Below are 15,219 nucleotides of genomic sequence, written 5' to 3' on the forward strand. Positions count from 1 at the left end.
ATGGCTTGGTTTTTGCTCTGACATGCACTGTCAACTATGGGACCTGATATATACAGGTGTGTGCCTTTCTAAATCATGTACAATCAATTGAATTTACCACAGGTGGACTCCAGTCTAGTTGTAGAAACTCTCAAGGATGATCAATGGAAACAGGATGCACCTGAGCTCAATTTCAAGTCTCATAGCAAAGGGTCTGAATACTTATGTAAATAAGGTATTTAAAAAAAAAAATGTAAACACATTTTCAAATAAAACATTTGACCTGTTTATGCTTTGTCATTATGGGGAAATGTGGAATGTACTTTCTGAATGCAATGTATTTGTCTATTAAAAAATATATTTGAGCTCCATGCTCAGGAAGTCACAGGAAGCATGCACTCCATTCACTGCATTCCTTGTAGACAGAATAAAACAGGGTTGGATGGATTACTTGAAATTGTACTGGCCTACGAACACATGTATTAATAAATTAAAAACATGTGCATATTCAGTAGTCTAGAAGAAACAAAGAAACAAAAAGAAAAAAACAGCCATTTATGATTTCATGAAAAACAGACACAATATTGTTTCACATTCTTGAAGAACAGACTCGAAAAACACAAACACACTTTCCAGCCCAAAGACAGGGAAACAGGTTGCAGCCTACAGTGAAAAGGCTATAACTCGCTTCACAGCTGTTTCCAGCCTAAAAACAGGGAAACAGGTTGCAGGTTGCAGCCTACAGTGAAAAGGCTATAACTCGCTTTACAGCTGTTTCCAGCCTAAAAACAGGGAAACAGGTTGCAAACAGGGAAACAGGTTGCAGCAGCTACAGTGAAAAGGCTATAACTCGCTTTACAGCTGTTTCCAGCCTAAACACAGGGAAACAGGTTGCAGGTTGCAGCCTACAGTGGAAAGGCTATAACTCGCTTTTACAGCTGTTTCCAGCCTAAAAACACAGGGAAACAGGTTAACTCGCAGGTTGCAGGGAAACCTACAGTGAAAAGGCTATAACTCGCTTCACAGCTGTTTCCCGCCTAAAAACAGGGAAACAGGTTGCAGGTTGCAGCCTACAGTGAAAAGGCTATAACTCGCTTTACAGCTGTTTCCAGCCTAAAAACAGGGAAACAGGTTGCAGGTTGCAGCCTACAGTGAAAAGGCTATAACTACAGTGAAAAGGCTTTACAGCTGTTTCCAGCCTAAAAACAGGGAAACAGGTTGCAGGTTGCAGCCTACAGTGAAAAACAGGCTATAACTCGCTTTACAGCTGTTTCCAGCCTAAAAACAGGGAAACAGGTTGCAGGTTGCAGTGAAAAGGCCTACAGTGAAAAACAGGCTATAACGCTTTACAGCTGTTTCCAGCCTAAAAACAGGGAAACAGGTTGCAGGTTGCAGCCTACAGTGAAAAGGCTATAACTCGCTTTACAGCTGTTTCCAGCCTAAAAACAGGGAAACAGGTTGCAGGTTGCAGCCTACAGTGAAAAGGCTATAACTCGCTTTCACAGCTGTTTCCAGCCTAAAAACAGGGAAACAGGTTGCAGGTTGCAGCCTACAGTGAAAAGGCTATAACTGTTTCGCCTAAACACAGGGAAACAGGTTTACAGCTGTTTCCAGCCTAAAAACAGGGAAACAGGTTGCAGGTTAAGTGAAAAGGCTATAACAGGTTTCCAGCCTAAAAACAGGGAAACAGGTTGCAGGTTGCAGCCTACAGTGAAAAGGCTATAACTCGCTTTACAGCTGTTTCCAGCCTAAAAACAGGGAAACAGGTTGCAGGTTGCAGCCTACAGTGAAAAGGCTATAACTCGCAGCTTTTCCCGCCTACAGCTGTTTCCCAGCCTAAAAAAAACAGGGAAACAGGTTGCAGGTTGCAGCCTACAGTGAAAAGGCTATAACTCGCTTCACAGCTGTTTCCCGCCTAAAAACAGGGAAACAGGTTGCAGCCTACAGTGAAAAGGCTATAACTCGCTTCACAGCTGTTTCCAGCCTAAAAACAGGGAAACAGGTTGCAGGTTGCAGCCTACAGTGAAAAGGCTATAACTCGCTTTACAGCTGTTTCCAGCCTAAAAACAGGGAAACAGGTTGCAGGTTGCAGCCTACAGTGAAAAGGCTATAACTCGCTTTACAGCTGTTTCCAGCCTAAAAACAGGGAAACAGGTTGCAGCCTACAGTGAAAAGGCTATAACTCGCTTTACAGCTGTTTCCAGCCTAAAAACAGGGAAACAGGTTGCAGCCTACAGTGAAAAGGCTATAACTCGCTTTACAGCTGTTTCCCGCCTAAACACAGGGAAACAGGTTGCAGGTTGCAGCCTACAGTGAAAAGGCTATAACTCGCTTTACAGCTGTTTCCAGCCTAAACACAGGGAAACAGGTTGCAGGTTGCAGCCTACAGTGAAAAGGCTATAACTCGCTTCACAGCTGTTTCCAGCCTAAAAACAGGGAAACAGGTTGCAGGTTGCAGCCTACAGTGAAAAGGCTATAACTGTTTCGCTTTGCAGCCTACAGTGAAAAGGCTATAACTTTTACAGCTGTTTCCAGCCTAAAAACAGGGAAACAGGTTGCAGGTTGCAGCCTACAGTGAAAAGGCTATAACTCGCTTTACAGCTGTTTCCAAACACAGCCTAAACACAGGGGGGAAACAGGTTGCAGGTAAAAAAGGCTATAACTCGGCTGTTTCCAGCCTAAAAACAGGGAAACAGGTTGCAGCCTACAGTGAAAAGGCTATAACTCGCTTTACAGCTGTTTCCAGCCTAAAAACAGGGAAACAGGTTGCAGGTTGCAGCCTACAGTGAAAAGGCTATAACTCGCTTCACAGCTGTTTCCAGCCTAAAAACAGGGAAACAGGTTGCAGGTTGCAGCCTACAGTGAAAAGGCTATAACTCGCTTTACAGCTGTTTCCAGCCTAAAAAAAAGGCAGGCTGTTTCCAAAAAACAGGTTACAGGTTGCAGCCTACAGTGAAAAGGCTATAACTCGCTTTACAGCTGTTTCCAGCCTAAAAACAGGGAAACAGGTTGCAGGTTGCAGCCTGAAAAGGCTATAACTACACAGCTGTTTCCAGCCTAAAAACAGGGAAACAGGTTGCAGGTTGCAGCCTACAGTGAAAAGGCTATAACTCGCTTTACAGCTGTTTCCAGCCTAAAAACAGGGAAACAGGTTGCAGGTACAGTGAAAAGGCTATAACTCGCTTTACAGCTGTTTCCAGCCTAAAAACAGGGAAACAGGTTTGCAGGCTGTTTCCAGCCTAAAAACAGGGAAACAGGTGAAAAAGGCTATAACTCGCTTCACAGCTGTTTCCAGCCTAAAAACAGGGAAACAGGTTGCAGCCTACAGTGAAAAGGCTATAACTCGCTTCACAGCTGTTTCCAGCCTAAAAACAGGGAAACAGGTTGCAGGTTGCAGCCTACAGTGAAAAGGCTATAACTCGCTTCACAGCTGTTTCCAGCCTAAAAACAGGGAAACAGGTTGCAGCCTACAGTGAAAAGGCTATAACTCGCTTCACAGCTGTTTCCAGCCTAAAAACAGGGAAACAGGTTGCAGGTTGCAGCCTACAGTGAAAAGGCTATAACTCGCTTTACAGCTGTTTCCAGCCTAAAAACAGGGAAACAGGTTGCAGGTTGCAGCCTACAGTGAAAAGGCTATAACTCGCTTTACAGCTGTTTCCAGCCTAAAAACAGGGAAACAGGTTGCAGGTTGCAGCCTACAGTGAAAAGGCTATAACTCGCTTTACAGCTGTTTCCAGCCTAAAAACAGGGAAACAGGTTGCAGGTTGCAGCCTACAGTGAAAAGGCTATAACTCGCTTCACAGCTGTTTCCAGCCTAAAAACAGGGAAACAGGTTGCAGGTTGCAGCCTACAGTGTGCGGAGGGCTCTGTATGCAGCCCTGGACCATCGCTGATGCGTTTCGCTTGACTAAAAGCAGCGTAAGCCCTCTCATCAGTCCTTCCTTTCCCTCTCTTCCCTCAGTGACCTCTGTTGCATTCCTGCATACCAACACTGTATTAGCAGCAGGGTCAGTCCAGGATGGGAGTATTAAGAAACAGTCATAAACTGCCTGATGATGAGTAACTCTTTATTCCCTGTCTGGTCGGGGATCAGGTCATTACATCCTGGGCATGTATTATAGGAACACTGGCACAGCTACAGAACAGGGCTTTGAGAATGATCACACACACACGCACACATACACACACACACAGCACCACCTCAGAACAGATCTAAAAGAAAACAGCCATATGAAGTGTTATTTAAAAAGAGTCCAAACTTCATTGAATTCAGAGAAAGGTACTTGTTCCACCGTAAGATATAAAGGGCCTTGAACACAAACAGACGGTTCTGAATATTACAAAACCACGACGATAGGACAACACATTCTTATGCCTTAAATCTACTGTGTGCCGTGTTTATCTGGTTAAGTCAAGACTCAACACATAGGATTTAAAGTAAACCACATTAAGCCGTTATTCCAAGACGATTCAGTGATTTCCTGGAGCTTTAAGGCTGAAAGGGGCAGATATGTGACTGATGCTCTACGGGTCATCTGGGGATGGTCTTAGAGAAAGAGGAGCCTCGATAGGGGACTTACCAAATGTACCAGGGGCTGTCTTTATCTTTACCTCTCTCCTCTTTTACTACGGAGCTTACCTTAGCTCCAGACTTCACTTCATTCAATGACAGCTATTAGAAGAATGTGCGTGTTCCTAAGTGTTCCTGTTTGTGTACCTGTGAGGAAAGTGTTGGGGATCTGGATCTGAGAAAGACCACTTTGTTCTTTAAGGGTTGGCAGAACTCGGCACGCCTGGCAAAGTCATCAAGCATGTTAAAGAGAGTCTCTGGCTCTCTTTAATGGACAAATGAATGTCTTATCCTGGGAACAGGCTTGTAATCTACCATGTATACGTGTGTGCATGCCTGTCAATGTGTCTAACTCTATGCCCTATTGCATAACACTCCTACATACTGTATGTAGAATCTTCATTTGAGCCAGTTTGCTACAGCAGGAAAATAATCCTGCAGCAACAGGAAATTTGAAATATTATGTGGATTATAATGAATGGACATTTTTGTAGTGGCTGATACATTTTTGGTGAAATTTCAAAGTGGAAATGACAAACTTCAGAAGCCTATAAAAACCTCAAATACAACAGGGTGATCAAATTAAGATCCTACATCACTTTAGCCATACGTAGACTAGGCTTTACATGCCAAAGCAAACACTACTCCTGAGCTTAGGTTTGAAATAGCACGTAGGGCCTCTCATTGGGAAAATGTCATGCGAGAGTCCTTCCTCATAGATAAATAGTCTAACAATGGACTTTACAATGGGACTTTCACCTAAAAGCCAGACTGTTAACACCTTTCTATAGAGCCTTTCTATAGAGCTGAATAGCCAAACACAGTGTTTGAATGAAGCCTGTAGGTTCACAGGCCTGTTCACACACACGCGCACACACACATACACGCGCACGCACACAGTCACACAGGCTTTTTCCCACCCTGCGGTTCCTGTCGGAGGCAATTTCATCGCTGGGTCAACCTATCAGGAAGCCTGCTCATACCTATGTGTTTTCCCGTTAACATAGTACAGTCAACGCAGAGGGAAAACATTTCCTCTACGACTCTAGAACTATGACAGAGAACTGATGCCTTCGTCATGTCTGACCATCACAACAACACAACAGCAACATTCCTGTGGTGTTAAATACCAGGCTGGTCAAAAGAAAAATCCCAAAATAAACAAACTCACGAGGTTCAGAGCCAGAGTGTACTGCTTAGACCACTCAGCCAAGGCAGTTCACAGTTCTCTAGCAAGCAGGGAGAGAACTTGATGATACTTAATGTTATTATTTTCTTACCTTCCCCAAACCATAGCCCCTAACCTTAACAACTCGGAATGAATACCTAAACTTAATACCTAAACTTAACCCTTTGAGTAATTTTGGTTTTAACCCTGTAACCCTGTAAACTATGCAGTTTTTTGCTTTTTTACGTGTTATTTCTTACATTAGTACCCCAGGTCATCTTAGGTTTCATTACATACAGTCGAGAAGAACTACTGAATATAAGATCAGCGTCAACTCACCATCAGTACGACCAAGAATATGTTTTCTGCGACGCGGATCCTGTGTTCTGCCTTACAAACAGGTCAACGGAATTGATTCCATGCAGCGACCCCAAAAAACGACTCCGAAAAAGAGGGAAACGAGGCGGTCTTCTGATCAGACTCCGGAAGCGGGCACATCGTGCACCACTCCCTAGCATTCTTCTTGCCAATGTCCAGTCTCTTGACAACAAGGTTGATGAAATCCGAGCAAGGGTAGCATTCCAGAGGGACATCAGAGACTGTAACGTTCTTTGCTTCACGGAAACATGGCTCACTGGAGAGACGCTATCCGGGGCGGTGCAGCCAACGGGTTTCTCCACGCATCGCGCCGACAGAAACAAACATCTTTCTGGTAAGAAGAGTGGCGGGGGCGTGTGCCTCATGACTAACGAGACATGGTGTGATGAAAGAAACATACAGGAACTCAAATCCTTCTGTTCACCTGATTTAGAATTCCTCACAATCAAATGTAGACCGCATTATCTAACAAGAGAATTCTCTTCGATTATAATCACAGCCGTATATATCCCCCCCCAAGCATACACATCGATGGCTCTGAACAAACTTTATTTAACTCTTTGCAAACTGGAAACCATTTATCCGGAGGCTGCATTCATTGTAGCTGGGGATTTTAACAAAGCTAATCTGAAAACAAGACTCCCTAAATTTTATCAGCATATCGATTGCGCAACCAGGGGTGGTAAAACCTTGGATCACTGTTACTCTAACTTCCGCGACGCAAATAAGGCCCTGCCCCGCCCCCCTTTCGGAAAAGCTGACCACGACTCCATTTTGTTGATCCCTGCCTACAGACAGAAACTTAAACAAGAGGCTCCCACGCTGAGGCCTGTCCAACGCTGGTCCGACCAAGCTGACTCCACACTCCAAGACTGCTTCCATCACGTGGACTGGGACATGTTTCGTATTGCGTCAGATAACAATATTGACGAATACGCTGATTCAGTGTGCGAGTTCATTAGAACATGCATTGAAGATGTCGTTCCCATAGCAACGATTAAAACATTCCCTAACCAGAAACCGTGGATTGATGGCAGCATTCGCGTGAAAATGAAAGCGCGAACCACTGCTTTTAATCAGGACAAGGTGTCTGGTAACATGACCGAATACAAACAGTGCAGCTATTCCCTCCGCAAGGCTATCAAACAAGCTAAGCGTCAGTACAGAGACAAAGTAGAATCTCAATTCAACGGCTCAGACACAAGAGGCATGTGGCAGGGTCTACAGTCAATCACGGACTACAAGAAGAAACCCAGCCCAGTCACGGACCAGGATGTCTTGCTCCCAGGCAGACTAAATAACTTTTTTGCCCGCTTTGAGGACAATACAGTGCCACTGACACGGCCTGCAACGAAAACATGCGGTCTCTCCTTCACTGCAGCCGAGGTGAATAAGACATTTAAACGTGTTAACCCTCGCAAGGCTGCAGGCCCAGATGGCATCCCCAGCCGCGCCCTCAGGGCATGCGCAGACCAGCTGGCCGGTGTGTTTACGGACATATACAATCAATCCCTATACCAGTCTGCTGTTCCCACATGCTTCAAGAGGGCCACCATTGTTCCTGTTCCCAAGAAAGCTAAGGTAACTGAGCTAAACGACTACCGCCCCGTAGCACTCACTTCCGTCATCATGAAGTGCTTTGATAAACTAGACAAGGACCATATCACCTCCACCCTACCTGACACCCTAGACCCACTCCAATCTGCTTATCACCCGAATAGGTCCACAGACGATGCAATCTCAACCACACTGCACACTGCCCTAACCCATCTGGACAAGAGGAATACCTATGTGAGAATGCTGTTCATCGACTACAGCTCGGCATTCAACACCATAGTACCCTCCAAGCTCGTTATCAAGCTCGAGACCCTGGGTCTCGACCCCGCCCTGTGCAACTGGGTACTGGACTTCCTGACGGGCCGCCCCAGGTGGTGAGGGTAGGCAACAACATCTCCTCCCCGCTGATCCTCAACACGGGGGCCCCACAAGGGTGCGTTCTGAGCCCTCTCCTGTACTCCCTGTTCACCCACGACTGCGTGGCCACGCACGCCTCCAACTCAATCATCAAGTTTGCGGACGACACAACAGTGGTAGGCTTGATTACCAACAACGATGAGATGGCCTACAGGGAGGAGGTGAGGGCCCTCGGAGTGTGGTGTCAGGAAAATAACCTCACACTCAACGTCAACAAAACTAAGGAGATGATTGTGGACTTCAGGAAACAGCAGAGGGAACACCCCCCTATCCACATCGATGGAACAGTAGTGGAGAGGGTAGCAAGTTTTAAGTTCCTCGGCATACACATCACAGACAAACTGAATTGGTCCACTCACACAGACAGCATCGTGAAGAAGGCGCAGCAGCGCCTCTTCAACCTCAGGAGGCTGAAGAAATTTGGCTTGTCACCAAAAGCACTCACAAACTTCTACAGATGCACAATCGAGAGCATCCTGGCGGGCTGTATCACCGCCTGGTACGGCAACTGCTCCGCCCTCAACCGTAAGGCTCTCCAGAGGGTAGTGAGGTCTGCACAACCCATCACCGGGGGCAAACTACCTGCCCTCCAGGACACCTACACCACCCGATGTTACAGGAAGGCCATAAAGATCATCAAGGACATCAACCACCCGAGCCACTGCCTGTTCACCCCGCTATCATCCAGAAGGCGAGGTCAGTACAGGTGCATCAAAGCTGGGACCGAGAGACTGAAAAACAGCTTCTATCTCAAAGCCATCAGACTGTTAAACAGCCACCACTAACATTGAGTGGCTGCACCATTGACACTGACTCAACTCCAGCCACTTTAATAATGGGAATTGATGGGAAATTATGCACTAGCCACTTTAAACAATGCACTGTTACATTTATTCATCTCATATGCATCAACTGTACTCTAGCCACTTTAATACATGTATCACTAGCCACTTTAACTATGCCACTTTGTTTAACTCATCTCATATGTATATACTATCTACTGTATCTTGCCTATCCTGCCCTGTACCATCACTCATTCATATATCCTTATGTACATATTCTTTATCCCCTTACACTGTGTATAAGACAGTAGTTTGGAATTGTTAGTTAGATTACTTGTTGGTTATTACTGCATTGTCGGAACTAGAAGCACAAGCATTTCGCTACACTCGCATTAACATCTGCTAACCATGTGTATGTGACAAATCAAATTTGATTGGATTTGATTTGATTTGACCATGCGGAATTAACCCTGTAACCACACAGAATTAATGGGTCAAGGTTGTGAAATACACAAGAATCCGTAAAGCGGGCGGACCTCCCCAACCTGTTCTGATTGTCATCAGTGATGATCTCTCTCCTCTCTCTTCTCTCTCTCTCCACCAACTCTCTCCTCTTTCTTCTCTTTCTCTCTTCTCTCTTTCTTCTCTCTCTCTCATCTCTCTCCTCTATCTCTTCTCTCTCTCATTTATCTCTCTTCTCTCTTTCTTCTCTCTCTCCTCTATCTCGCTTCTCTCTTTCATCTCTCTCTCCTCTAATTCTCTATCTCTCATCTCTCTCTCTTCTCTAACTCTCATCTATCTCCTCTATCTGTCTTCTCTCTCTTCTCTCTATCTATCTTCTCTCTCTCTCTTCTCTCTCTCTCTCCTATATCTCTCTTCTCCTTCTCTCTCTCCTCTAACTATCTTCTCTCTCCTCTAACTCTCTTCTTTCTCTCCTCTATCTCTCTTCTCTTGATCTCCTCTCTCTCTCTCTCTCTCTAACTCTGTTCTCTCTCTTCTCTTATCACTTCCTGTTTCTCCACTATCTCTCTTCTCTTGCTCTCCTCTCTCTCTCTCTTCTCTCTCTCTCTCTCCTCTAACTCTGTTCTCTCTCCTCTTATCTCTTCCTGTTTTTCCTCTCTCTCTCCTCTATTTCTCTTCTTTCTCTCCTCTCTCTCTTTCCTCTAACTCTCTTTTTTCTCTCCTCTATTTCTCTCCTCTCTCTCTCTTTTCTTGCTCTCCTCTCTCTTCTCTCTCTCTCTAACTATGTTCTCTCTCTTCCTGTTTCTCCTCTATCTCTCTTTCTTCATCTCTCCCCTGTATCTGTCCATCATCATGGCCACTGTGAAAAAACGCACTGAGGTTTTTCCAATTACCTGCCTGCCTTGCTGCTGCGGTGAGCGCTAAATGGCACGTGCCACTCAATGTGAGGGTGAGAAGTCATGACAATATCGGCCCTGTCACTGTCACTGTGATAAGAACATCATGTCCTGATAACCTTATGGAGTCTGTGTTGGTTATTTCCATTTCATACTATACAATATACACAACAACAGAATAGGCTATGTTGAGGCTTTATGCTGAGGCCTGACTCTAACATTAAGTGCAGCTCGTGCCATGACATTGTGTGAGCTGTGAGTGTGCAGGCCACAGACCAGTGTGTGAGTGTTTATCAGTGTTAAATATGTGCATGTGTGTTTCTATCAAGGTGTTTATAAGATGTGGGCACAGAGACAATGGCCCCTTGTCTGTCTGCATCCCATTTCTTCTCCAGTCCGCTGAAGGAGCAAACACACATAAAGCTACTGTTGCTTTGTCCAGCCAGTGGTCCAATAGACACACACACACACACACACACACACACACACACACACACACACACACACACACACACACACACACACACACACACACACACACACACACACACACACACACACACACACACACACACACACACACACACACACACACACACACACACACACACACACACACACACACACACACACACACAGCTTCCCTGCCTACCAGACACAAAAACACCTCCTGGGTTCCGACCGTCTGTCCGTTGTGTTCCGTTACAACAGGGACAACAGGCCAATAACAGGATCAATCTGCTTCTCTCTTCCTGCCCTCCATTTCCTCCCCTCTGCCGGACGAAAAGAGAGGGGGAGCAGACGGAGGAAGGATGGGTCAGGAAATCCCTCTTTCCCTCTGTCTCATTGTCTCCAGTGTGACAGACAAAGACAGGGTCTGGCAAGCCTTACATCACACACTGTCATAGAGGGGGGGCAGGGTTTGTGTGTGGAGGAGGGGTGGGGGATACAGGTGGAAGAGGGGAGGTGACCTCTCAGAGCATGGGAATATGGTAAGATGGAAGTGAGGGTGGTGTAATGGCTCTGGTATCATTCAGAGTAGCTATGCAGTAGGTAACCAACAACACTGTCAACACCTTCAGCTACAGTATGTGGAAGTCTCATCAACTAACCTTGTGTTTAGATATAACCTAACCTAAGCAATTGAGGACAAGTGTATTATTGGAGGATTGGTTGAGTGGCTCTACCTGATCATTCACAAGGAGAAACCATGAAGGTAAAACACCTCCCATTAAAATCTACTTCATTCACAATTTTAGTGATGGGGAAAAAATCTTCAGTTACATGTCAGGATATTATTTTTTTATGATATATCGTATTGTTTGGACAATATCGCAATATTATTTTTGTGCTAGTTGTCTGTACCTGTACCAAAACTCCAGTATTTTTCCTTTATAGCTTGTTCTCCATCTTCTTTTTAAATAGGGAGCCAATTTGTTTTCAGCACTTTTATTTCCATGACTGATCAAAACGTGTTTTCTCATGACTCTCTTGTTCCTCTGCAGAAGACATATGGTGAGTAATATGTTCGGAACGCAATAAAATCACAGTATCGAATTGCAATCGTGAGAATCACAATACATATCATATCGGCACCTAAGTATCATGACAATATTGCATCGTCAGGTCGCTGGCAATTACCAGCCCTAACCCTTTTCACGTAACCCTTCAACACTGCACTCAGTGAACCCTGTGATGCTGCCAGCATGCTCGTGATGTCCTCCTCTGAGGAGACTATGAACTAAAAGTACTGATAGAAAAGTACATGAAACCTCACAGTACCTAACTCAATAGGTCATAGTGATCGTCATAGCCTAGTCTGCTTATGGGAAACACACTCATTCTTCTCACACACACACACACACACATACTCATGCACCTGACGAGCACTCCCTCTTCAGAAAGGGGAAGTGGCGGTCTGTCCATCTGCGCTGACAGGAAGTCAACAAAAGCCACATGCAGGCGGGCTGACGTCAATCAGGGCCCCGGAGCACTGTCACACAGGAACAGCTCCCTGCCCACAGACACACACACACACTTGCACAGGACCATACTCAAAAACATGTGCACACTGTGCACATACAGAAATACACTTGTAGGCCTACTCATACGGATGCACATAAACGCATGCATTGGCACACACACACAAACACACACGCACACACACAGATGAATGACACACAAACACATCACGCACTTCCTCTTCTCTATTTCAATCTGCCCTTGTAATACAGTGTGTGTGTGTGTGTGTGTACTCCTCTGTCCTTGTAGGCTTTGTATTATAAGTCCAATGATGAAACTGTTTGGAAAAACCTATATCTTAACAATGTGAGAGGAATGACAATGAGTCCCTGTTACTGTGTTATGGCCGTGTCTGTAGCAGCAGACTCAACAGAATCCCATTCTCCTTCATTATTTTTATTTCACCTTTATTTAACCAGGTAGGCCAGTTGAGAACAAGTTCTCGTTTACAACTGCGACCTGGCCAAGATAAAGCAAAGCAGTGTGACACAAACAACAACACAGAGTTACACATGGAATAAACAAACGTACAGTCAATAACACAATAGAAAATTATATTTACAGTGTGTTAAAAATGAGTTAAGATTAGGAAGGTAAAGGCAAGAAATAGGCCATAGTGGCGAAATATTGAAAATGTAGCAATTAAACACTGGAGTGATAAATGTGCAGAAGATGAGTGTGCAAGCAGCGATACTGGGGTGCAAAGGAGCAAATAATAAATAACAGGTATTTGGGTTGGCTATTTACAGATGAGCCATGTACAGGTGCAATGATCAGTAAGCTGCTCTGACAGTTGATGGTTAAAGTTAGTGAGGGAGATATACGTTTTTAGCTTCAGTGATTTTTGCAATTCGTTCCAGTCATTGGATGCAGTCTTTTGAAGACTTTAGAAAGGCAGGGCAGGATGGATATAGGTCTATAACAGTTTGGGTCTAGAATGTCTCCCCCTTTGAAGAGGGGGATGACCGTGGCAGCTTTCCAATCTTTGAGGATCTCAGACGATACAAAAGAAAGGTTGAACAGGCTAGTAATAGGCCGGAACAATTGTGCCGGATAATTTTAGAAAGAGAGGGTCCAGATTGTCTAGCCCAGCTGATTTGTAGGGGTCCAGATGTTGCATCTCTTTCAGAACATCAGATATCTGGATTTGGGTCGTTTGACCACGGACATAATTACGGATGCAGGCAATGAGGCAGTGATCGCTGAGATCCTGGTTGAAGACAGCAGAGGTGTATTTAGAGGGCAAGTTGGTCAGGATGATATCTATGAGTGTGCCCATGGTTACGGATTTAGGGATGTACCTGGTAGATTCCTTGATCATTTGTGTGAGAGTGAGGGCATCTAATTTAGATTGCATATCCCAGTTTAGGTCACCAAACAGTCTGAACTCTGAAGATAGATGGGGGGCAATCAATTCACATATAGTGTCCAGTGCACAGCTGGACAAGCAGCAATGGTGAGAGACTTATTTCTGGAAAGGTGGATTTTTAAAAGTAGAAGCTCGAACTTACCGAAACAGCAGTAGACAAGGCATATATATATAGGGAGAGGCATGTGTAGCCGAGTGATCATAGGGTCCAATGAGCAGCTATAGATGAGTCAGGGAGCCGTTCGGTAGTCGCTACAATGCTAGGCGAGCTGGAGACATGGAGATTCAGAAAGCTAGCGGGCCGGGGCTAGCAGATGGGTCTTCTGTGAAATTGGAATGGAAAAGCCTGTGGAAACCACCTTGGACGATTACGTCTGCAGACCAGTCGTGACGGATGGCTGGGCTCTGTGTCGGCAATAAAGGGTCCAGGCCAATTGGCAAAAGAGGTATTGTAGCCCAAGAATTAACTAGCTCTTCGGCCAGTCGGGAGATGGGCCTAGTTCAAGGCTAGCTCAAGGCTAACTGGTGCTTGCTTCGGGACAGAGGCATTAAGCCAGCAGCAGCCACTCGGTTGCAGATAGCTAGCTGCGATGATCCGGTGTAATGGTTCAGAGCTTAAGGCAGGAATCCGGTGATGCTCTGGGTTGATATCACGCTGTGCAGACTGGCAGGTATTGGCTGAGCTGAAGCTGGCTGGTGTCCGAGCTAAAAGCGAAGACCACTAGCAGTGGATAACTGACTACTAGCTAGTTAGCTGGCTAGCTTCTGATGGGGGTTCCGGTTTCAAAGTATAAAAAATAGCAGATCCGTACCACATTGGGTAAGAAGGGTTGCAGGAAAGTATATTCAGTTCGTAGATGGAAAGTGAGATTCAAATATATACGAAATGTATACGAAAAAAACGAGGAAAAATACTATTTACACAGGACAAGACAAACACACGTCCGACTGCTACGCCATCTTGGATTATGATGCTAACCACTAATGAAAAGCCACACTTCTCCTGCTATGTTTAATCAACATTTTTCAGAGATCCTCTGTCTTGTCTTGCCAAGGGTGTGTGAGTGTGTTTGTGAGTGTGTGTCTATGTGTGTGTGTGTGACAAACAGTCTTCTCGTTTTGGCAGCCTGCCCTCCTGACACTATCATACAAGTTCAAGGACACAGTCAGGAGTTCCCAGTCATGCACACGTGTGTTTCTATCAAGGTGTCAATAAGATGTGGGCACAGAGACAATGGCCTGTCTGTCTGCATCCCATTTCTTCTCCAGTCCGCTGAAGGAGCAAACACACACAAAGCTACTGTTGCTTTGTCCAGCCAGTGGTCCAATAGTCACACACACACACACACACACACACACACACACACACACACACACACACACACACACACACACACACACACACACACACACACACACACACACACACACACACACACACACACACACACACACACACACACAAACACACACACACACATATCATTGTCTTTACTCCATTACAGTACAATGAGCAGGATTCACATGATGTTGTGTTTTCTGTGAGAAGTGAGAGGTTTCCTGGTACTCCCCCATCAGAGCAGTCAGACTAAAAACAGGCTTGGGGGGGTGTTGTTTCT

At 45.2% G+C, this 15,219-nt stretch overlaps 1 protein-coding gene across 5 annotated transcripts in view; it reads right to left on the reverse strand.

Annotated features, from left to right (window-relative positions):
* Positions 1 to 15,219, reverse strand: part of LOC118378517 (cAMP-specific 3',5'-cyclic phosphodiesterase 4B-like) — a 374,366-nt gene that overhangs the window by 62,625 nt on the left and 296,522 nt on the right. The window lies entirely within an intron of this gene.

This window comes from Oncorhynchus keta, chromosome 1 (assembly GCF_023373465.1).
Source record: "Oncorhynchus keta strain PuntledgeMale-10-30-2019 chromosome 1, Oket_V2, whole genome shotgun sequence".
NCBI classification, from domain to species: domain Eukaryota; kingdom Metazoa; phylum Chordata; class Actinopteri; order Salmoniformes; family Salmonidae; genus Oncorhynchus; species Oncorhynchus keta.